Raw genomic sequence first — 23,185 nt, 5'->3', positions numbered from 1 at the left:
GCTGTGCCCTCTGAACCAACAGAGCCAACCTCCCTTCAAGCTGAAAAACCACAGCCCCAGTTATAGCCCTGGGTGCCTCCTGTGCCCCAGAGAATGGCCCGGCTCACCCGGCCCAGCCTGGCCCGAGCAGCCCGGACTGGCCTCAAGGGATGGGCTCCACCTGCCCGCTGTGCCCATAGGCCGGGCCCAAGGGCTCACAAGAGGCTTCCTCCCAGCTCTGCAAAACCTTGGCCAAGACTGTCCCCTTTGCTGTGCTGAGAAGAGTAAAAACCCCTCTCAGTTTAACCCCACTGCACTCCTCCTGGGGAATCCCTGCACACCTTAGGAGAGAGCCCAAATTTTCCCTGTGTGCCTCATGAGGTCCAGGCCCAGGTGATGCCACTGAAGGAAATGTTCCCTCACAGCCCAGGGACGCTCAGCACAGGTTCCCCCAGCCCCTCAGGGCCCCACCGCTGGTCACGGCAGCCCCTGCCTGGCTCCTGCCTGCCCACACCATGGTCACCCCCGGCTGCTCCTGGAAATGGAGCTCAACTGGGGCTGGTGCCGTGTGGGCTTTGCTGGTGGTACCAGCTGGACACTGGGGTGACAGCTCCATCTCTTTATTTGAAAAAAAACCATGGGCCAACCCCTGCTCTGGTGGACAGGGGCTGCCCAATTTCAGTCCTGGCCAGGGAACAGGGCCAGGGGGCTCAGGGGCAGAGGGTCTCGCTTGGGAGGTGTGGGTCTTGGGATGCCCTCAAGACGGGGATGCAGCCGCAGCACAGCAGATGGGGAGAGATGTGAAGAGCGAGGATAACAGGTCAGCTTCTCAGAGACTAAAATCTTTGGCTGCTCTTCTGAAGCTGCAGAGGTGCTCCTGTGGAGAGAGGAGGTGGCTGAGGCCCCCAGCTACTGCTGGCACTCAGGGACCCTCCTGCACAGCAGGGCCCAGAGCGGCCAAGGCTCCCCAGCACGGCTGGAGCTGCTGGCACAGCTTGGCCCAGCTGGACAGCTGCCCCTCCAGGCCCCAGCGAGCAGGGGATGGCTCTGGGCAGGGTCCCTGACCAGGAGCGGGCCCCAGAGCACCTCTGCCTTTCAAGGGCAATCTCATCCCCGCTCTTTCTCCTGCCCACCTTGCTTTGCCTCTGCCTGCTGCTCCTGGGGCTGCTCTTGGCCAGGCAGCCTCAGTGGGAGCCAGCACTGGCTGCAGCCCCAGCGGGCTCCCCAGGACAAGGCCCAGCAATTAAGAGGCCAATGAAAGGCCTGGGCAGCAGCAGAACTCTCAGCAGAGTTATTTGGGCAACCAAGGCCTATCCACAAGTGCACAGCAGCCTCACTGGGAATGTTTCCTGACTATGAGCAGCCTTTCAAGAAGCTGTTTGAGGCCGAGATTGCAAAACACTCACCGTTTTCCCTTCTGGCAATACCAGATTCCGGCACAGCACATCATCAGGAAAACTGCTCCACCAGCCACAATGGCCATTAACTTAATCAAACCATCTGTTCCCTGGTAGAAAACTCTTCTCATGCTCTCCCAGATCTTCTGAGCATGTGCTGTGGTGCCAGCTGCATCTGTGGGAGCAATGGGCAGTGTGAGCCTGTGCTGTGCTCCACTGCTGAGCTGGCAGCACGCTGGATACAGCCAGGACGTTCTCTGTTTCCCCCAGAGCTGGGGCCTGCAGGCACCTTGCCACCCCTTGGCACAAGACTGCTCAACCCCCTGAGCTCGAATGGCACAATTTCTCTGTGCTGTGCTGGTCTTCTCCAGGCAATACTTGTCAAAGACATGGATAAGGATCAGGAAAATGCCCACGGTTTTGGAAATGCTCCAGGGCCACCCCTCTTCCAAACAGACCCTAAACCTGAACTAGCCTGAGACTGGAAATTTTCAAGGGATCTCAAGGTGTGCGTGGCCCATGCTGCAGTTTGGGCTCCCTGTCACCTGATGCCAAATGCCTTCCTGCAGAGGCTGGGGAGAAGCTGCAGCCAGGCCAGGCTGGGAATCAGCCCTACAGGCCATGAAAGCAGCAGTGGGGCAGCAAGGCTGCCATGGATCCCTTCCTGCTGTGCCGGGCACACGGCGTGTCCTGATGTGCAGAGAAAGCCCCTGGCTGCTGAGTGTCAGGAGGAGGCTGAGGGACATGGACCCACCATGGCATCCCTCCAGATCATTCAGGACTATGTCCAGGTATTTGAGTTCCCCCATTGCTACATTACTATCTCCTATAGGTTTGTTCTTCTTTCTCAGGGGACCATTATATAAAATATTTGCATTTCCCAGGAATGGATCCCACAGAACCAGTGGTCAGCCTGTGGGATCAGCAGGGAGGCATCACACACCCCAGTGATGGGAGCTGGGCTTGCTGGCAGAATTTAGCTCAGGAGCTGGGAAAGTCCTCCCTGCAGACACACCTATAACTCAACAGCCACAGAAGCTTCAGTCATGTCTGCTGATCTGCACAGGCAGCACTGAGCCACAGGAGCAGTGAGAGGATCACGCAGGGTGAGGGCACAACCATGCACGGCTCTGTCCTGGCACCTGCAGAGATGCCACCGTGGCCGAGCCTTGGGCTCTGAGCTGGAGGCTCGCCCAGGGGGAAAGGCCTTGACCTACCCTCATAATCTTCCTCATCATCAGGCTCAGTAACTGATATGGATGGGGAGTCCGGATCATCTTCATCATCAGGTTCATCTGCAAAGAAAGTCAGGACAGAAAAACTCCCGTGACACTGCTGAAGATTCTTCTTCAGGCTGGAGTGGCAGTGAGTACACCCAGGTGACTGCTGCCCTCCAAGGCACTTCCTCATCTCTGCCTTCAACTCAGTAGCAAGGGCAGGGGGACCACGTGCCTGCAGTGGGCCCACAGTGGGATGGAAGGAGCCCCTTGCATGGCAGTCAGGGGAGAAAGGACTCCCTGGAGCTGCCAGCAGCTCTGAACTGAGCCTCAAGCAGGGCCAGGGCTTGGCAGCTGGAGCAGGAGCATCTCAGGTTCCCTGGGGCCAGAAAGGAGCCACACAAGGCAGAGCCCCAGGGCACAGCCCTGAGCCCAGCCCTTCCCTCTCTGCTCTTCTCCGTGGCTGCACAGAGCACACGGAAGGAGACACTGGCATTACACACAGGAAGAGGATTGACAGCTAAATGCTCCTTCCTCCCACTGACAGCAATGCTGTGGGATCACTCAGGGCTCCAGAAGGGAGCAGGGCAAGGTTTCCAGAATCCCTCAACCTTCAGACTCTTAAAGGAAATGGCACATGAGTGAGCTCTTGCCACCTTGACACGGATTGTTCTGTGCGGAAAGGGACATCGAGAACTTGCCTCCAGCATCTGGCAAGGTCTTCAAACCGCCATTTACCAGCACTTCCAGATGCTCCATGTCACGATCCCAATCTAGAAGGGAGCACAGATCAGAACCATTCCATGGTGTGCTGGGATCCCCTTCTGCCTTAGAGAACTGGGCACTGCAAGGGGGTCGGGGAAGGCCATGGGAGCCAGATGTCAATGGACATGGCCAAAGCTGCAGAGGGGCCTGAGGAAAGCTCTGGACTGGCTCTGGACATTCTCAACACCTTTTCCATGCTCTGTGCAAAATCCCTGAAAGGCAGGCACTGCCAAGGAGCAGAGATTTACATCTCAAGCCTCAGCAGGGCTCAGGCCCAGAGGCACAGCAATTACCTCCTGGGACTGTGCCTGGCATGGCCTCCCTTCCTGCAGCAGAGGCTGCCCATGAGCCACTGCTTCCTCCGGGAAATGGCACCTTCAGCACAGCCTTTGGGTTCATCTCTGGAGGAAGGAAGAGCCACAGCTCGATCAGATAGAACCATTCCCCGTTGAGGAGGTGGCATGTTCAAGTGGCAATATTTGTTAAAGTCATGGTCAAGGATCAGGAGAAAGGCCAGGTTATTTGGGCTGGCCGGGGCCCTCCCTCCTCCAAACAGCCCCTACACCTGATCTAGCCCAAGACCGGGAAATTGCAAGGGATCTCTGGCTGTGCATGGCCTGTGCTGTAGTTTGGGCTCCCTGTCAGCTGATGCCACATGTCTTCCTGCAGGGACTGGGGAGAAGCTGCAGCCAGGCCAGGCTGGGAAACAGCCCTGTAGGCCATGAAAGCAGCAGTGGGACAGCAAGACTGACATGGATCCCTTCCTGCTGTGCCAGCCATAGCATGTCCAGATGTGCAGAGAAAGCCCCCAGCTGCTGAGTCACAGGAGAAGGCTGAGGGACATGGACTCACTATGGCGTCTCTCCAGTTCACTCAACATCTTATCCATGTGTTTGGATGTCTCCAGCGACTTACTATCCTCTGTAGGTTTGTTCCTCCCTCTCGGAGAACCTTAACAGAAAGTATTTCCATTTCAGATGAATGGATCCCACAGAACCAGGGCTCAGCCTGTGGGATCAGCAGGGACACACCACTCACCCCTGTGATGTGAGCTGGGCTTGCGTGCAGCAACCAGAAAAGGAGCTTGAAATGTCCTTGATGCAGACACACCTGTAACTCAACAGCCACAGAAGCTTCTGTCACCTGGTTTGTGACAGGTTGTCAATGATTATTTCTTGTTGGGACAGTGAGAACATACCTGCATGGGGCTCCAGAGGCTTAAAATCTTCATGCAGCCAAGCTGCTGGAGGAGCCTTCCTACCACCCTTGTCTAGAAAGGAGCACAGATCAGAACCATTCCATGGTGTGCTGGGACCCCCTTCTGCCTTAGGAAACTGGGCACTGCAAGGGGGTCGGGGGATGGCCAAGGGAGCCAGATGTCAGTGGACATGGCCAAAGCTGCAGAGGGGCCTGGAGAGCTCTGGGCTGGCTCTGGACACTCTCCACCTTCTTTGCAGGCCCCATGCAACATCCCTGGTGGGGCAGCGGCACCAGCCCAGGGCCCAGGGGCTCTCCCTGCCACAGAGGAAACCATTAAGCCCTGGGCCAAACTGCAGCATTCAGTGCCACAGATATCCCTACCTTCCTCCTGCCCTCTCTCCTGCCCTCCGTCCTTCAGCTGGGACAGCTCCCCCAGCCCAAGGGGACAGAGCCAGGCCCTCTCAGGGCACACTGGAGCTTTACCCTCCCCTCAGCCCTTTCCCCACCATGGGCATTCCTTGAAGCCGCTGCCAGGTTTTGGGATGTGTCTCCCATGGAGGGACCTCAGCAGAACTGCTCAGTAGCCGAGTGCCCTGAGCCTGCTCAGGATAATTCCTCTGCACTGTGCTCACACAGCCAAGCAACAGAGATGGCAGCTCAAGCCTCAGCAGGGCTCAGGCCCAGAGGCACAGCAATTACCTCCTGGGACTGTGCCTGGCATGGCCTCCCTTCCTGCAGCAGAGGCTGCCCATGAGCCACTGCTTCCTCCGGGAAACGCTGCCTTCAGCACAGCCTTTGGGTTCATCTCTGGAGAAAAGAAGAGCCACAGCTGGATCAGGTGGGGCTGTTCCCCAACAGGAAGGTGGCATCTTCAAAAGGCAATACTTGTCCAAGTCATGAATAAGGTTCAGGAAGCCATCAAAACTTTGGAGCCATGCCAGGGCCCTCCCACCTCCAAAGAGCCGCCATTCCACATCTACCCCAAGACTGGGAAATTGCAAGGGATCTCTGGCTGTGCATGGCCTGTGCTGCAGTTTGGGCTCCCTGTCAGCTGATGCCAAATGCCTTCCTGCAGAGGCTGGGGAGAAGCTGTAGCCAGGCCAGGCTGGGAAACAGCCCTGCAGGCCATGAAAGCAGCAGGGGGCAGTGAAGCTGCCATGGATCCCTTCCCACTGTGCCAGGCACGGCGTGTCCAGATGTGCAGAGAAAGCCCCTGGCTGCTGAGTCTCAGGAGAAGGCTGAGGGACTTGGACCCACCATAGCGTCTATCCAGTTCACTCAGCATCTTGTCTTCTGTGGGTTTATTCCTCCCTCTAGGAGAACCTTAACAGAAAGTATTTCCATTTCAGATGAATGGATCCCACAGAACCAGGGCTCAAGCCTGTGGGATCAGCAAGGACACACCACTCACCCCTGTGATGTGAGCTGGGCTTGCGTGCAGCAACCAGAAAAGGAGCTTGAAATGTCCTTGATGCAGACACACCTGTAACTCAACAGCCACAGAAGCTTCTGTCACCTGGTTCATGACAGGTGGTCAATGATTATTTCTTGTTGGGACAGTGAGAATATACCTGCATGGGGCTCCAGAGGCAGAAAATCTTCATGAAGCCAAGCTGCTGGAGAAGCCTTCCTACCACCGTCATCTAGAAGGGAGCACAGATCAGAACCATTCCATGGTGTGGTGGGACGCCCTTCTGCCTTAGGAAACTGGGCACTGCAAGGGGGTTGGGAAAGGCCGTGGCAGCCAGATGTCGGTGGACATGGCCAAAGCTGCAGAGGGGCCTGGAGAGCTCTGGGCTGGCTCTGGTCACTCTCCACCTTCTTTGCAGGCCCCATGCAACATCCCTGGTGGGGCAGTGGGACCAGCCCAGGGGCTCTGGGGACTCTCTCCCTCCCACAGAGGAAACCCTCCCTTAAGCCCTGGGGGAAAACCATCCCCAACACTTCCCAGGGAGAAGGGAGCACTGTCCCGGGAAAGGGGACCGAGGCTGCCGGCTCACCTGCTCGCCGTGCTCGCCACGGAGCAGCCTGGGCAGCCCTGTCAGGCAGGGCCACTGCCAGGAGGAGCAGGAGGAAGAGGTGCAGAGCAAAGGCCATGGTGCCTTGCCCACTGCCAGTCCTGCAGCTCTTGCTGCCACCACTGTCCTGACACCACTGTCCCAATGTCAGCACCGCTGCTGCCACAACAGTCGTGGTCAAAGACTGACTGCTCAATCCTTGTGGTGCTGTGCAACCACGGGGCTCTGGGAGCTCTGTGACCTCAGAGCCTGCTGTCACCTCAGCCTGCTGTCACCCCAGAGACTGCTGTGACCTCATGGCCTTGGCTGTACCCCCTGAGTGTTCTCCCATCTGTACTCCAATCTGTACTGGACTGATTGTAAATCTTTGACTTCATCAAAGGGTCATTGCTAAACAAAACCTTGGTTTTGCCTGCTGACATTGCTGGTCATGTTCTGTCCCATGAGATGCTCTTGATGGTTGCCTCTTTTCCTGGGCATGGCACTGGAGGAGGTCCAGGCCCAGGTGATGCCACTGAAGGAAATGTGCCCTCAGCCCAGGGACACTCAACACAGACTCCCCCAGCCCCTCGGGGCCCTGCCACTGGTCACAGCAGCCCCTGCCTGGCTCCTGCCTGCCCACACCGTGGTCAGCCCTGCCTGCTCCTGGACATGGAGCTCAGCCAGGGCTGGTGCTGTGTGGGCTTTGCTGGTGGTACCAGCCAGACACTGGGGTGACAGCTCCATCTCTTTATTGGAACAGAAGAGCTGTGTCAGGCCCTGCCCTGGCAGGAGGGACCCACCTTCAGTCCAGGCCACAGAGCAGGGCGGGTCCCTTCAGGGACACAGGGCCTTGCTTTGGGTGGTGGCAGCATCTGCACAGCAGCAAGCTGGTAACGCAGCTGTGACAGGGATATCACGTATGGGCATGGAGATGTGAAATGTGAGGTACAGGTGTCCCTGAGGGAGGTGTTGGCCTTTCCTGTGAAGCTGCAGAGGGGAACCTGTTGAGAGAGGAGATGGCTGAGGCCCCAGCTGCAGCTGGCACACAGGGACCCTCTTGCACACTGGGAGATTCTCACTGTGCTCACAGTTTCCCTCTGAAGACTAAGAGCTGAATGTGGATGGGCTTAGCAACTGGTCTGCAGGCCAAAGAATTGAGGCAGCAGAAGAACAAATTGACAAAATACAAGTTTATCCATAGCAAGGAAGAAAGCAAGGCCGTTAGCATGGAAACCAATAAAAAAGGATATAAGGGGTATTTACAGTTGTAATAAATGGAATTGGTTCGTGCTAACTAAATTGTAACTGTTATTAAAGTTATTATTAGAAACAATCAAGAATCAGTGTTACAAAGCAGATGTACCCCTTTGCAGATGTTACATGTCAAAATGAAAGTACAGGATGTAGTTTAGAAGATACATGGTGTCTCAAGACCAAAATGGCCTTGAGAGGGACCAAAATTAGAACAAATTTAGGCATTGGGCCTAAAGATTAGTAAACATAAGGCTAATTAGTAGACTAACATAACACAAGGCTTAGTACGCACATGCAAACCTGTAAGGTTATCCAAAGGACAATGAGGAAGAAGAGAAGCCTTCACCAAAAGACCACCAAAAGAAGACTGAAGACCCCATTGCAACAAGTGAGGCATGTGCCGTGAAGAAAAGTGATGTTAAGTCAGAAAAATCGGAAACAGGAGGAAACTTACAGGAAACATTAATGAATATGTATAAGCATACAGTATATGAGTTTAGCTTGAAGTGCTTTGTTTTGAAGGTGAGGCAGGGTGGGAAGCCTCCGTACCCTGGTGGGTTTTGCTTATGCTTTAATCATACTTAATTACTAGTAGATTATATATATAAATTTTATTTTTTTATTAAACTGTATTATTTTACTAAACTGTATTCTTTTATACCACATTACTATTCAGATTAGTAAATTGTATTCATTTTTAATTAAACTGCCATTAAGCCAAGGGACCTAGTTGTCAAAATTCTAATTTCATTTATAACAATATTTTAGCAAAGAAAGCTGGTACAACAACATTGGTATTTAAAAAACATGACGCAATATGAGCTATATTAACAAAGAAGGCACCTTACAGTGACAACATTCTACTGTTCAAACTGTAAAACATCTTTGTGTACTGATCAGGAGGTCAGGATTTGCTCTTTACAATCCTGATGCTGAATGTCTCCGTAGGCAGTCTGGTCACAGAGAAGAATGAATCCCTTGCAGGCTGCCCCTGTTTGGACAACCTGCTCCTCACCCCGAGCCTCAGCATGTCTGACATGGCCCACCTGGGACTGACATCCCAAAACATTGATAACATTTCTCTTTAGAATTTTTCTTTATGAATAAAATCTAATTAATTAATAAAAATAAAATTTTATTATTTTATAATAATATTGTTCTGTATTTTTAGAACCTAATTTTTATATTTATATGAAAGAATTGATACATTTTTAGCAACTAAAAACATTATCATTCCTTGGTCAAAGTACCACAATTCCCTTCATTAATTAATTGATCACTATTTATCCCTCTTTATGCTAATTACACCTATTTTTAGTCCTTTGATCATATTTTTTAATCATTTTCTCAGACAGGATAAAAGGGACCACTTTGGGGTCCATGGAAACTTTTCTGAGGAACATTTGGGGCAGTTTTGGGTCTGGGGAGGGAATTTAGAGAGAACTTGGTGGTCTGGAGGACACTTGGGGGAGCCAGGTGGGCACTTAGGGATTCTGTGGGACAATTCGGGGTCTGGGGGAGCACTTGGGCATCCAGGGGGGCGCTTGGAAGTCAGGGAGGGGAATCTGGGGACACTTCGGGGCCCGGGCGAGCACTTGGGGGGCTGTAACAGGGAATCTATGGGCCGCGGGGGATGATGGGAGTTGTATACGCCGGTATAATACGGTTTAATGGGGCCGCGGAGCATCACGGGAGTTATAGGCGCATCTCCAGTGGATTCCGGTGGGGCGTGGGGCATGACGGGAGATGGAGTCATGGCAGAAATAGTGTTCCATGGGCGCCGCGGAGCATGATGGGAGCTGTAGTCCAGGAAGTGGCTCGGAAGGCGCGTTTGGCGGTGTGGGGAAGCACTTGGGGAGCACTTCTGCGTCCGAGCCGTGGCTGCAGGTCCTCGGGCGAATGTATACGGCTCGGGAGCACTTGGGGGGAACCTGGATAGCTGTAACCGAGCTCTTTAGGGCGCAGGGCACAGCAGGAGGTTTGGGCGTGGAACTGTGTTCTGGGATGATGGGAGATGAATTCCCAGCCGTGTCTGGAAGGGGCATCTGTGGGGTCGGGAGCATTCAGGGGTCCAGGGAGGTTTTGGGGGGTCCCGAACGGGCGTTGAAAGGGACTCAGGGATCCTGGAGGGTTTGGGGGAGACTTATGAGACATATGGGGGGCGATGCTGGGGTTCTAGGGAGTGCAGGGCATATTTCCAGTTCCTCACAACCTGGTCTCAATTGCCCCCTGCAGTCTCCTACTCACTGCCAGGACGATCCCAGTATGATATCCCAGTATGATGTCACTACACAGCCAGTGCAATCTCAGCCAGTGCCAGGATGATCCCAGTACAAACCAGTCCCTGCCATTGCTGCCACTCCTGGGATCCCCCAGCCCTCTCTGTGTTCCCCCCTCCCACATCTCCCCAGAGGAGCCCCAAGGGCTGGCAGTCCCCAGCCAGGGTCCCCAGCCAGCCTCAGGTTGGATCTGCAGACCCAAATTTTCCCAGTTTCCCTCTCCTTTTCCCCAGGCCGGGTTCCCTCCATCCCCAGCGGGTGGGAGCAGCGGAGAGCCCCGCGCTGCCCATCCCGACCTGTCCCGGCTCCATCCCCACTCCTCCCATGGGCTGTGAGGGGTTCGGGAATGGGGCACCGAGGGTGTCAGTGCTCCTGGGGGAGGAGGGGGAGGAGGGATGGAAGAGGAAGGATGAAGGAGAGCAAGAAGGGATGGAAGTAGGAGAAGGGAGTGGTGTTAGGGAGGAGGTGGAGAAGGGAGGAAGAGGCAGAGCAGGAGGAAGAGGAAGAGGAGGAACAAAGGAGGATCAGAGAAAGGAGAAGGAACCACAAGGTCCAGCACTCCCTGAATTCACAGCCCCCACCCGTGGGATCATCACCCCGCATCCCACAGCTGACCGGAGTGGGGGAGCTTGGCCCTGATATCCTGGAGGGTTCCTGGGTTAGGTTTTTTTGTGAGTGATGTTTGAAGAATGAAGAACTCCAAAGCTGTATGCAAAATGCCCCTTGGGGGAACATTGGGGGGTCCTGGTGGCAGCTGCTGGCAGAGGCAGCCTGGAGGAGCAGAGCCCTGTGTCCCCCAGGACCCCAAAGTGGGGAGCCCAGAGAGGGGGAGCGCCACAATTCACGGGACCCTCAACAGCCTGGAGAGGGGCAGGGGGGACTCCTTGGACCCCCTGCACCCCAAAGCAGAGAATAAGGGGAGAAGGGACCCTGAAGCCCCAAAAACCTCCAGCATCCCTAAGTGCTGAGATGGAAACAGGTAACTTCTCGGATTCCTGGCACTCCCAGCAGCCTGGGGAGGGCAGGGACCGAGTAGATTGGGGACCCCCAGTGCAAGCGTGACCTCCAGGAGCTGGGATGGGAGGGAAACCCTGAACACCAAAGGGGAGAGACCAGAGATGGAGAACTCCTGGGAGGCATTTTCAGGGAAGAATCTTGGTGTTTGGGGTTTTTTATGGACTCCAGATGCCCGGTGACTTCTAGAGATGAACATGGGCAGAATGAACCCCCTCAGCCCATGTGCTCATGAATCGTATTTTTCCCCAAGCCAGGATTTCCTATTCTCAAACCCTGGCCGGATGGAGAAAGAGGCTACAAGGAAGAGGAAGATGCCCCGGAACACCCAGGCAGGTGAGGAGGAAGTCAGTGCCCCTTTCCCCCTCTCTCCTGCTCCATCTCCCAGCCCAGCATGGCCCCCGGCTGTAGGACAATCCCGCTGCTGACGCTGTCCTGCCGGGGACACACTGGGGAGATCTCCTTCCCCTTCCCTGTGACATGGAGGCAAATCCCATCCTCTCCTTGTCCTTCCTCCTCCAGATATGGAGCTGAGGATGGAGACCAGGGAGGACAAATCCCCACAGCAGAACCTCATGGAAGAAGCTGATTTTAGCAGGTCCACAGCACATAAATCCAACGGGGAGGAAAATCCCTGGAGATCCCGCAGGACGAGGGAATCCAAACCCATCCCAGGGTGCTCTGAGGAGGAAAGACCCACCCTGTGCCAGGAAGGCGGCCGGAGATCCAGCCAGGCCTCTGAGCTGGTGGTCAATGAGCAGCTTCAGGATGGGGCGAAGCCATACAAGTGCTTGGAGTGTGGGAAGAGCTTCAGCTGGAGCAACAGCCTGATCCAGCATCAGATGATCCACACTGGGGAATGGCCCTACGAGTGTGGGAAATGTGGGAAGGGCTTCAGCTGCAACTCCGAACTCATCATCCACCAGCGCAGCCACACTGGGGAGAGGCCCTACGAGTGTCCCGAGTGTGGGAGGAGTTTTCGGATCAGCTCCAGTCTCCTCGTGCACCAGAGGATTCACACAGGAGAGGCCCTTCTGCTGCCCTGACTGCAGCAAGGGCTTCAAGCACAACTCCACCCTCATCACCCACCGGCGCATCCACACTGGGGAGAGGCCCTATGAGTGTCCCCAGTGTGGGAAGAGATTCACCCAGAGCTGTACCTTGACCAAACGCCAACAGAGGCACCGGTAAGGGAAGCCCTGCGAGTGCCCCAAGTGCAGGAAGAGCTTCGTGCGCTGCCCCAGCTCCATCCCCCATCAGAGGACCCACGTTGGGCAGAGCTCTCATGACCCACGTTCACAGTGATCTGTGTTGGGAACACACTGGGCTGGTGGTCATTTTAGTTTGGTTTCAATTATCTTTTGGTTCATCTTCATCCTTGTAAAACAGACAAAATTGGGGTAAAAATCAACAAATTCAACAAAAGCATCTTAAGCCTCACTTTTTACTAGTGTTTCAAGGTAATCTGGGATTTAGGGAGAAACTTGGGGGTTGTGGTGGTATTTGGTGGAGTTGTCTCCATTTCTTGGCACTCAAAGGGATGAGAGGGTTTGATCTGCCACCTCTAAACCACTCCAAAATTTTACCATTCCACAGCCTCTAAGGGTGTGATGCCTTAAGCTTTAGCTTTCATATTTTTCATATTCTGCACTGCCTAGGTTTGTAGTTTTGAACTTCATATTAAGTGTTGGTGAGCTCTCTTCACAGAGTAGGTAGACAAAACAATTCCTTTTCTAGCTTGATACCAAGGGCAGTTGTTACAAGTTTCAGGCCCAAAAGCATAAACAAGGGTGGACTAAAGGAAGAAAACAAGAAGGATGGGACTTCATCATCTGAAGCTGTAATTGGACCATTAATCCCAATATGCAGATGAACCTAAGCTTACAAAAATGTGAGACCTTACAATCAGTTGTTCATCCATTTTTGTGGCCATTTTTGGTTGATCTTGGGTGTAGCCCTGGCCAGGCTCTTGTACTGCCCAAAGCATATCTTTTAAGGCCTTTTAATAAACTTTATTCTTACCTCTGTGCAGCCTCTGTTCTAGGTCAGCCTTCTCAAGGCATCAGGTGGAATGGGGTTGGAAGGGGACTGGGCGAAGTGGGATGCAAATCAGGTGGGGTGAGATGGGCATTGGGTGGGGCAGGATGGGTGGGATAAGGATTGGGAGGTGTGAAATGGGCAAAATAGGGGTTGGGAAGGAGGTCTTGATGTCCAGCAGAGATGAGATAGGTTGGCCTTGGGATTGGGGAGGTGCGGTGGGGTCTGGAATGAGACAGCCAAATTTTGGGGATGGTGAAGAGAGGGGGAGCCCATTACTGGGTGAGCTTTTGTGTGAGGTGCCCCTGCCCAGGGAGGCAAAGATTTGGTTTCAATTGAACATGATTAAAGTGAGAGGTGTGGGCAAGAGGGAATTCCATCCCTCTGCCTTGGAGTATGGGCCCTGCGAGCCCAGGAAGAAACTCCACCCTCGTGGGGTGGCAGCCCAGGGATTTCTGATTGGCTTTGGGCCCCTGGTGTTTCTCCCTTGCTGTGTTCCCAGTCGTCCCTGATTTTGAGCTCCACCCTGATTCTCCAAACCCATCTCCCTGCCTCTGTTCAGGGCTGTCTCTGGATCTGAGTTTGTTCCTGAGCTGGATAAATGGTTTCCTGAGCAGAGTCCCATCTCATTGGTGTCCCGTGCCTGTTCCGGGTAACTGTGGCTTCCCTGGACATGATCCTGCGGCCCTGGAATGCAAGACCCCGCAAAATTGAGACACAACCCGCCCCCCCACCCCCCCCAGACCCCCCAAAAGTCCCAGAATTATCTAATATTTGCCCAAATCCTCCAAAATTCCCTTAATTTCTGTAAAATGCCCTTTCTGTCCCCTCCCGGACCAGGTGCCTCCACTGGATCTTGGGGATGCCCCCAGGAATTTGGAGGGGATGTCTCCTCCCTTGCCACCCCAAAAAAACCATGGCTTTAAGAAAAGAAAATTCTCCAAAATCCCTTGGATTCAAGGGGGAGTTCCTCCATTTTTAATGCATTTTTTGTGTGTTTTCCCCAAATTTTTCATTTTTTTATTTACTATTTTTTTTTCATTTTTGATGGTTTTGGCATTTTTTGAAGTGAGCTTTTGGGGGGGGTTCCCCCAATTTTTTTGGGGGGTCCCTCAATTTTTTTTCTGGAGGTTCACCCCCTCCACCAATATTTCCTCCATCCCTCTCCCCCCAAATTGAGGTGAGAAAATATTTTTTTTACTTTTTTTCTGGTTTTATTTTTTATTTTTACCTTTCCCCCCCCTTTTTTTTTCTTTTTTCCTCTTTTTATTTATTTATACTCAATTTGGGGGGCTGAGGGGCAGGAACTTTGGGGTGGGGTCATCTGGGGGAACAGGAAACAGGGAGACCCCCGTCCCCAAAAAAACGGAAAAAAATCCTGAGATTTCTGGTGTTTCTCCCCCCACCCGCGGCGTGAAAAAATTTATGTTCTCAGATTTTTGGTGATTTTTGGGGAGAGAGTTGCAATTTTGGTGGAGGTTTTGGGAAGGCTTGCTGGTTTTTTGGGGAGTTCTCCCATGTTTTGGGGTGGAATTGCAGAAATTTGGGGGTTCGGGGGGAAATTTGGGGTTTTGGGGCGAAACTTTGAAGGTTCTGGGGGGAATTTTGGGGTTTTAGGGCAAGAATTTAAGGATTTTTTTCTAACATTTGGGTGTTTGGGGAGGAAATTTGGGGCTTTGGGGAGAACTTCGGGGTTTTTAGGGAGAGGATTTGGGATTTGGGGAAAAAAATTGGGGATTTGGGGGGGAAAATTTGGTGGTTTTGGGGGGAAATTCAGGGGTCCTGGTGGAGTTCTGATTTTGGGAAGGGGATTTGGGGAGGATTTTTTGTGTTTTGGCAGAATTTCCATTGATGGGGAGAGGTCCTAATCCCAGTGAGGAGGGGCATTTTGGGGAGGCCTGAATTTGGGGAGGGGTCTCAGGGAGGATTCCCAATTTTGGAGTGAGATTTGGGGGATTTTCCAGCGATGGGGAGGTGTCTTGGGGGTGGGATTTGGGGAGGGGTCTCATCAGGGCACCATCCTGAGCTGGAAGCTGGGGAGATGTTGGGAGTGGAATTTGGGGAGCGTAATAAATGGAAATGATTTGTGCTAACTAAATTGTAACTATTTGGAAAATTATTATTAGAAGCAATCAAGGGAATTGGTGATACAAGGCAGATGTACCCCTTTGCAGATGTTACATGTTGAAATTAAGGTACAGGATGTAGTTTTGAGGTAAGTGGTGTCCCAAGAAGAAATCAACCTTGAGATGGATAAAGTTGGAACAACTTTAGGCATAGGCCTGAAGATTATGAAGTGTAAGACTAATTAGTGGAACACAATGCTTATTTACATAACACTTAGTACCCATGCAAAACCTGTAAGGTTATCCAGAGGACAATGAGGATGAGCGTAAGCCTTCATCCAAAATACCATCGAAAGGAGACTGAAGACCCCCTAGCAACAAGTGAGGCTTGCGCCATGAAGAATAGTGATGTAAAATTAAAGAATCAAAAATAGGAGGAGACTTAGGGGAAACATTAATGAATATGTATAAGCATACAGTATATAAGTTTAGTTTGAATTGCTTTGTTTTGGTACGTGAGGCAGGGTGAGAAGCCCTGCCCATACCCCAGTCAGTTTTGCTCATGCTTTAATCATACTCAATTACTAGCAAATTATATTCACATATATATATATATATGAAGATATTCACTAAATTGTACTCTTTTACTGAATTGTTTTCCTTTTATACCAAATTTCTATTCAATCCACTAAATAGTATTATTTTATTATATTGCATCCTTGTATTCAATTCACTAAGTTGTATAATTTTTTCCCTTGTTATTTAATTGCTGTTAATTCAATAGATCTAGTTGTCTGATTTTAATTTCATTTACAACAGCACCAAGAAGAAAAGGGGCTTACTGAGAGCAAGCAAACTTAATCCTCTGCCAGGACACAAATTTAGAGGGCAAAAAATTAAAAAACCCCACAGCATCAGCCCAGCTTCCCAGTGAGAAGGGTTGGAACTCTCTGCCCTCAACACTTCCCCAGCAGGTTTACAAAGGTAACTGGGATCTAAGCTGTGCCCTCTGAATCAACAGAGCCAGCCTCCCTTCAAGCTGAAAAACCACAGCCCCAGTTATAGCCCTGGGTGCCTCCTGTGCCCCAGAGAATGGCCCGGCTCACCCGGCCCAGCCTGGCCCGAGCAGCCCGGACTGGCCTCAAGGGATGGGCTCCACCTGCCCGCTGTGCCCACAGGCCGGGCCCAAGGGCTCACAAGAGGCTTCCTCCCAGCTCTGCAAAACCTTGGCCAAGACTGTCCCCTTTGCTGTGCTGAGAAGAGTAAAAACCCCTCTCAGTTTAACCCCACTGCACTCCTCCTGGGGAATCCCTGCACACCTTAGGAGAGAGCCCAAATTTGCCCTGTGTGCCTCATGAGGTGCAGGCCCAGGTGATGCCACTGAAGGAAATGTGCCCTCACAGCCCAGGGACGCTCAGCATGGGCTCCCCCAGCCCCTCGGGGCCCCACCGCTGGTCACGGCAGCCCCTGCCTGGCTCCTGCCTGCCCACACCGTGGGCACCCCCGTCTGCTCCTGGACATGGAGCTCAGCTGGGGCTGGTGCCGTGTGGGCTTTGCTGGTGGTACCAGCTGGACACTGGGGTGACAGCTCCATCTCTTTATTTGAAAAAAAACCATGGGCCAACCCCTGCTCTGGTGGACAGGGGCTGCCCAATTTCAGTCCTGGCCAGGGAACAGGGCCAGGGGGCTCAGGGGCAGAGGGTCTCGCTTGGGAGGTGTGGGTCTTGGGATGCCCTCAAGACGGGGATGCAGCCGCAGCACAGCAGATGGGGAGAGATGTGAAGAGCGAGGATAACAGGTCAGCTTCTCAGAGACTAAAATCTTTGGCTGCTCTTCTGAAGCTGCAGAGGTGCTCCTGTGGAGAGAGGAGGTGGCTGAGGCCCCCAGCTACTGCTGGCACTCAGGGACCCTCCTGCACAGCAGGGCCCAGAGCGGCCAAGGCTCCCCAGCAGGGCTGGAGCTGCTGGCACAGCTTGGCCCAGCTGGACAGCTGCCCCTCCAGGCCCCAGCGAGCAGGGGATGGCTCTGGGCAGGGTCCCTGACCAGGAGCGGGCCCCAGAGCACCTCTGCCTTTCAAGGGCAATCTCATACCTGCTCTTTCTCCTGCCCACCTTGCTTTGCCTCTGCCTGCTGCTCCTGGGGCTGCTCTTGGCCAGGCAGCCTGAGTGGGAGCCAGCACTGGCTGCAGCCCCAGCGGGCTCCCCAGGACAAGGCCCAGCAATTAAGAGGCCAATGAAAGGCCTGGGCAGCAGCAGAACTCTCAGCAGAGTTATTTGGGCAACCAAGGCCTATCCACAAGTGCACAGCAGCCTCACTGGGAATGTTTCCTGACTATGAGTAGCCTTTCAAGAAGCTGTTTGAGGCCGAGATTGCAAAACACTCACCGTTTTCCCTTCTGGCAATACCAGATTCCGGCACAGCACATCATCAGGAAAACTGCTCCACCAGCCACAATGGCCATTAACTTAATCAAACCATCTGTTCCCTGGTAGAAAACTCTTCTCATGCTCTCCCAGATCTTCTGAGCATGTGCTGTGGTGCCAGCTGCATCTGTGGGAGCAATGGGCAGCGTGAGCCTTTGCTGTGCTCCATTGCTGAGCTGGCAGCACGCTGGATACAGCCAGGACGTTCTCTGTTTCCCCCAGAGCTGGGGCCTGCAGGCACCTTGCCACCCCTTGGCACAAGACTGCTCAACCCCCTGAGCTCGAATGGCACAATTTCTCTGTGCTGTGCTGGTCTTCTCCAGGCAATACTTGTCAAAGACATGGATAAGGATCAGGAAAATGCCCAAGGTTTTGGAAATGCTCCAGGGCCACCCCTCTTCCAAACAGACCCTAAACCTGATCTAGCCTGAGACTGGAAATTTTCAGGGGATCTCAAGGTGTGCGTGGCCCATGCTGCAGTTTGGGCTCCCGGTCAGCTGATGCCAAATGCCTTCCTGCAGAGGTTGGGGAGAAGCTGCAGCCAGGCCAGGCTGGGAAACAGCCCTGTAGGCCATGAAAGCAGCAGTGGGGCAGCAAGGCTGCCATGGATTCCTTCCTGCTGTGCCGGGCACACGGCGTGTCCTGATGTGCAGAGAAAGCCCCCGGCTGCTGAGTGTCAGGAGAAGGCTGAGGGACATGGACCCACCATGGCGTCCCTCCAGATCATTCAGGATTACGTCCAGGTGTTTGAGTTCCCCCATTGCTACATTACTATCTCCTATAGGTTTGTTCTTCTTTCTCAGGGGACCATTATATAAAGTATTTGCATTTCCCAGGAATGGATCCCACAGAACCAGTGGTCAGCCTGTGGGATCAGCAGGGAGGCACCACACACCCCAGCGATGGGAGCTGGGCTTGCTGGCAGAATTTAGCTCAGGAGCTGGGAAAGTCCTCCCTGCAGACACACCTATAACTCAACAGCCACAGAAGCTTCAGTCATGTCTGCTGATCTGCACAGGCAGCACTGAGCCACAGGAGCAGTGAGAGGATCACGCAGGGTGAGGGCACAACCATGCACGGCTCTGTCCTGGCACCTGCGGAGATGCCACCGTGGCCGAGCCTTGGGCTCTGAGCTGGAGGCTCTCCCAGGGGGAAAGGCCTTGACCTACCCTCATAATCTTCCTCATCATCAGGCTCAGTAACTGATATGGATGGGGAGTCCGGATCATCTTCATCATCAGGTTCATCTGCAAAGAAAGTCAGGACAGAACAACTCCCGTGACACTGCTGAAGATTCTTCTTCAGGCTGGAGTGGCAGTGAGTACACCCAGGTGACTGCTGCCCTCCAAGGCACTTCCTCATCTCTGCCTTCAACTCAGTAGCAAGGGCAGGGGGACCACGTGCCTGCAGTGGGCCCACAGTGGGATGGAAGGAGCCCCTTGCATGGCAGTCAGGGGAGAAAGGACTCCCTGGAGCTGCCAGCAGCTCTGAACTGAGCCTCAAGCAGGGCCAGGGCTTGGCAGCTGGAGCAGGAGCATCTCAGGTTCCCTGGGGCCAGAAAGGAGCCACACAAGGCAGAGCCCCAGGGCACAGCCCTGAGCCCAGCCCTTCCCTCTCTGCTCTTCTCCGTGGCTGCACAGAGCACACGGAAGGAGACACTGGCATTACACACAGGAAGAGGATTGACAGCTAAATGCTCCTTCCTCCCACTGACAGCAATGCTGTGGGATCACTCAGGGCTCCAGAAGGGAGCAGGGCAAGGTTTCCAGAATCCGTCAACCTTCAGACTCTTGAAGGAAATGGCACATGAGTGAGCTCTTGCCACCTTGACACGGATTGTTCTGTGCGGAAAGGGACATCGAGAACTTGCCTCCAGCATCTGGCAAGGTCTTCAAACCGCCATTTACCAGCACTTCCAGATGCTCCATGTCACGATCCCAATCTAGAAGGGAGCACAGATCAGAACCATTCCATGGTGTGCTGGGATCCCCTTCTGCCTTAGAGAACTGGGCACTGCAAGGGGGTCGGGGAAGGCCATGGGAGCCAGATGTCAATGGACATGGCCAAAGCTGCAGAGGGGCCTGAGGAAAGCTCTGGACTGGCTCTGGACATTCTCAACACCTTTTCCATGCTCTGTGCAAAATCCCTGAAAGGCAGGCACTGCCAAGGAGCAGAGATTTACAGCTCAAGCCTCAGCAGGGCTCAGGCCCAGGGGCACAGCAATTACCTCCTGGGACTGTGCCTGGCATGGCCTCCCTTCCTGCAGCAGAGGCTGCCCATGAGCCACTGCTTCCTCCGGGAAATGGCACCTTCAGCACAGCCTTTGGGTTCATCTCTGGAGAAAGGAAGAGCCACAGCTCGATCAGATAGAACCATTCCCCGTTGAGGAGGTGGCATGTTCAAGTGGCAATATTTGTTAAAGTCATGGTCAAGGATCAGGAGAAAGGCCAGGTTATTTGGGCTGGCCGGGGCCCTCCCTCCTCCAAACAGCCCCTACACCTGATCTAGCCCAAGACCGGGAAATTGCAAGGGATCTCTGGCTGTGCATGGCCTGTGCTGCAGTTTGGGCTCCCTGTCAGCTGATGCCACATGTCTTCCTGCAGGGACTGGGGAGAAGCTGCAGCCAGGCCAGGCTGGGAAACAGCCCTGTAGGCCATGAAAGCAGCAGTGGGACAGCAAGACTGACATGGATCCCTTCCTGCTGTGCCAGCCATAGCATGTCCAGATGTGCAGAGAAAGCCCCCAGCTGCTGAGTCACAGGAGAAGGCTGAGGGACATGGACTCACTATGGCGTCTCTCCAGTTCACTCAACATCTTATCCATGTGTTTGGATGTCTCCAGCGACTTACTATCCTCTGTAGGTTTGTTCCTCCCTCTCGGAGAACCTTAACAGAAAGTATTTCCATTTCAGATGAATGGATCCCACAGAACCAGGGCTCAGCCTGTGGGATCAGCAGGGACACACCACTCACCCCTGTGATGTGAGCTGGGCTTGCGTGCAGCAACCAGAAAAGGAGCTTGAAATGTCCTTGATGCAGACACACCTGTAACTCAACAGCCACAGAAGCTTCTGTCACCTGGTTTGTGACAGGTTGTCAATGATTATTTCTTGTTGGGACAGTGAGAACATACCTGCATGGGGCTCCAGAGGCTTAAAATCTTCATGCAGCCAAGCTGCTGGAGGAGCCTTCCTACCACCCTCATCTGGAAGGGAGCACAGATCAGAACCATTCCATGGTGTGCTGGGACCCCCTTCTGCCTTAGGAAACTGGGCACTGCAAGGGGGTCGGGGGATGGCCAAGGGAGCCAGATGTCAGTGGACATGGCCAAAGCTGCAGAGGGGCCTGGGGAGCTCTGGGCTGGCTCTGGACACTCTCCACCTTCTTTGCAGGCCCCATGCAACATCCCTGGTGGGGCAGCGGCACCAGCCCAGGGCCCAGGGGCTCTCCCTGCCACAGAGGAAACCATTAAGCCCTGGGCCAAACTGCAGCATTCAGTGCCACAGACATCCCTACCTTCCTCCTGCCCTCTCTCCTGCCCTCCGTCCTTCAGCTGGGACAGCTCCCCCAGCCCAAGGGGACAGAGCCAGGCCCTCTCAGGGCACACTGGAGCTTTACCCTCCCCTCAGCCCTTTCCCCACCATGGGCATTCCTTACAGCCGCTGCCAGGTTTTGGGATGTGTCTCCCATGGAGGGACCTCAGCAGAACTGCTCAGTAGCCGAGTGCCCTGAGCCTGCTCAGGATAATTCCTCTGCACTGTGCTCACACAGCCAAGCAACAGAGATGGCAGCTCAAGCCTCAGCAGGGCTCAGGCCCAGAGGCACAGCAATTACCTCCTGGGACTGTGCCTGGCATGGCCTCCCTTCCTGCAGCAGAGGCTGCCCATGAGCCACTGCTTCCTCCGGGAAACGCTGCCTTCAGCACAGCCTTTGGGTTCATCTCTGGAGAAAAGAAGAGCCACAGCTGGATCAGGTGGGGCTGTTCCCCAACAGGAAGGTGGCATCTTCAAAAGGCAATACTTGTCCAAGTCATGAATAAGGTACAGGAAGCCATCAAAACTTTGGAGCCATGCCAGGGCCCTCCCACCTCCAAAGAGCTGCCATTCCACATCTACCCCAAGACTGGGAAATTGCAAGGGATCTCTGGCTGTGCATGGCCTGTGCTGCAGTTTGGGCTCCCTGTCAGCTGATGCCAAATGCCTTCCTGCAGAGGCTGGGGAGAAGCTGTAGCCAGGCCAGGCTGGGAAACAGCCCTGAAGGCCATGAAAGCAGCAGGGGGCAGTGAAGCTGCCATGGATCCCTTCCCACTGTGCCAGGCACGGCGTGTCCAGATGTGCAGAGAAAGCCCCTGGCTGCTGAGTCTCAGGAGAAGGCTGAGGGACTTGGACCCACCATAGCGTATATCCAGTTCACTCAGCATCTTGTCTTCTGTGGGTTTATTCCTCCCTCTAGGAGAACCTTAACAAAAAGTATTCCCTTTTCAGATGAATGGATCCCACAGAACCAGGGCTCAAGCCTGTGGGATCAGCAAGGACACACCACTCACCCCTGTGATGGGAGCTGGGCTTGCGTGCAGCAACCAGAAAAGGAGCTTGAAATGTCCTTGATGCAGACACACCTGTAACTCAACAGCCACAGAAGCTTCTGTCACCTGGTTCATGACAGGTGGTCAATGAATATTTCTTGCTGGGACAGTGAGAATATACCTGCATGGGGCTCCAGAGGCAGAAAATCTTCATGAAGCCAAGCTGCTGGAGAAGCCTTCCTACCACCGTCATCTAGAAGGGAGCACAGATCAGAACCATTCCATGGTGTGGTGGGACGCCCTTCTGCATTAGGGAACTGGGCACTGCAAGGGGGTTGGGAAAGGCCGTGGCAGCCAGATGTCGGTGGACATGGCCAAAGCTGCAGAGGGGCCTGGAGAGCTCTGGGCTGGCTCTGGTCACTCTCCACCTTCTTTGCAGGCCCCATGCAACATCCCTGGTGGGGCAGTGGGACCAGCCCAGGGGCTCTGGGGACTCTCTCCCTCCCACAGAGGAAACCCTCCCTTAAGCCCTGGGGGAAAACCATCCCCAACACTTCCCAGGGAGAAGGGAGCACTGTCCCGGGAAAGGGGACCGAGGCTGCCGGCTCACCTGCTCGCCGTGCTCGCCACGGAGCAGCCTGGGCAGCCCTGTCAGGCAGGGCCACTGCCAGGAGGAGCAGGAGGAAGAGGTGCAGAGCAAAGGCCATGGTGCCTTGCCCACTGCCAGTCCTGCAGCTCTTGCTGCCACCACTGTCCTGACACCACTGTCCCAATGTCAGCACCGCTGCTGCCACAACAGTCGTGGTCAAGGACTGACTGCTCGATCCTTGTGGTGCTGTGCAACCACGGGGCTCTGGGAGCTCTGTGACCTCAGAGCCTGCTGTCACCTCAGCCTGCTGTCACCCCAGAGACTGCTGTGACCTCATGGCCTTGGCTGTACCCCCTGAGTGTTCTCCCATCTGTACTCCAATCTGTACTGGACTGATTGTAAATCTTTGACTTCATCAAAGGGTCATTGCTAAACAAAACC

The 23,185-nt window shown here is 54.0% G+C and overlaps 1 protein-coding gene and 2 long non-coding RNA genes across 3 annotated transcripts in view; all 3 read right to left on the bottom strand.

Annotated features, from left to right (window-relative positions):
• Positions 1–23,185, bottom strand: part of LOC147646935 (uncharacterized) — a 592,289-nt gene that overhangs the window by 292,213 nt on the left and 276,891 nt on the right. The window lies entirely within an intron of this gene.
• On the bottom strand, positions 4,217–4,621 carry LOC147646946 (uncharacterized). The gene is made up of 3 exons (XR_015281768.1): positions 4,557–4,621; positions 4,397–4,468; positions 4,217–4,309 (listed from the first exon to the last, which is right to left on the bottom strand). It is a non-coding gene; the product is annotated as an uncharacterized LOC147646946 (long non-coding RNA).
• Positions 19,859–21,557, bottom strand: LOC147646945 (uncharacterized). Its single transcript, XR_015281766.1, has 5 exons — positions 21,465–21,557; positions 20,764–20,835; positions 20,604–20,675; positions 20,418–20,516; positions 19,859–19,966 (listed from the first exon to the last, which is right to left on the bottom strand). It is a non-coding gene; the product is annotated as an uncharacterized LOC147646945 (long non-coding RNA).

This window comes from Cyanistes caeruleus, unplaced genomic scaffold, assembly GCF_971803275.1.
Source record: "Cyanistes caeruleus unplaced genomic scaffold, bCyaCae1.hap1.1 HAP1_SCAFFOLD_76, whole genome shotgun sequence".
Classification (NCBI taxonomy): Eukaryota; Metazoa; Chordata; class Aves; order Passeriformes; family Paridae; genus Cyanistes; species Cyanistes caeruleus.
This window is presented reverse-complemented; position numbering and strand designations above follow the sequence as displayed.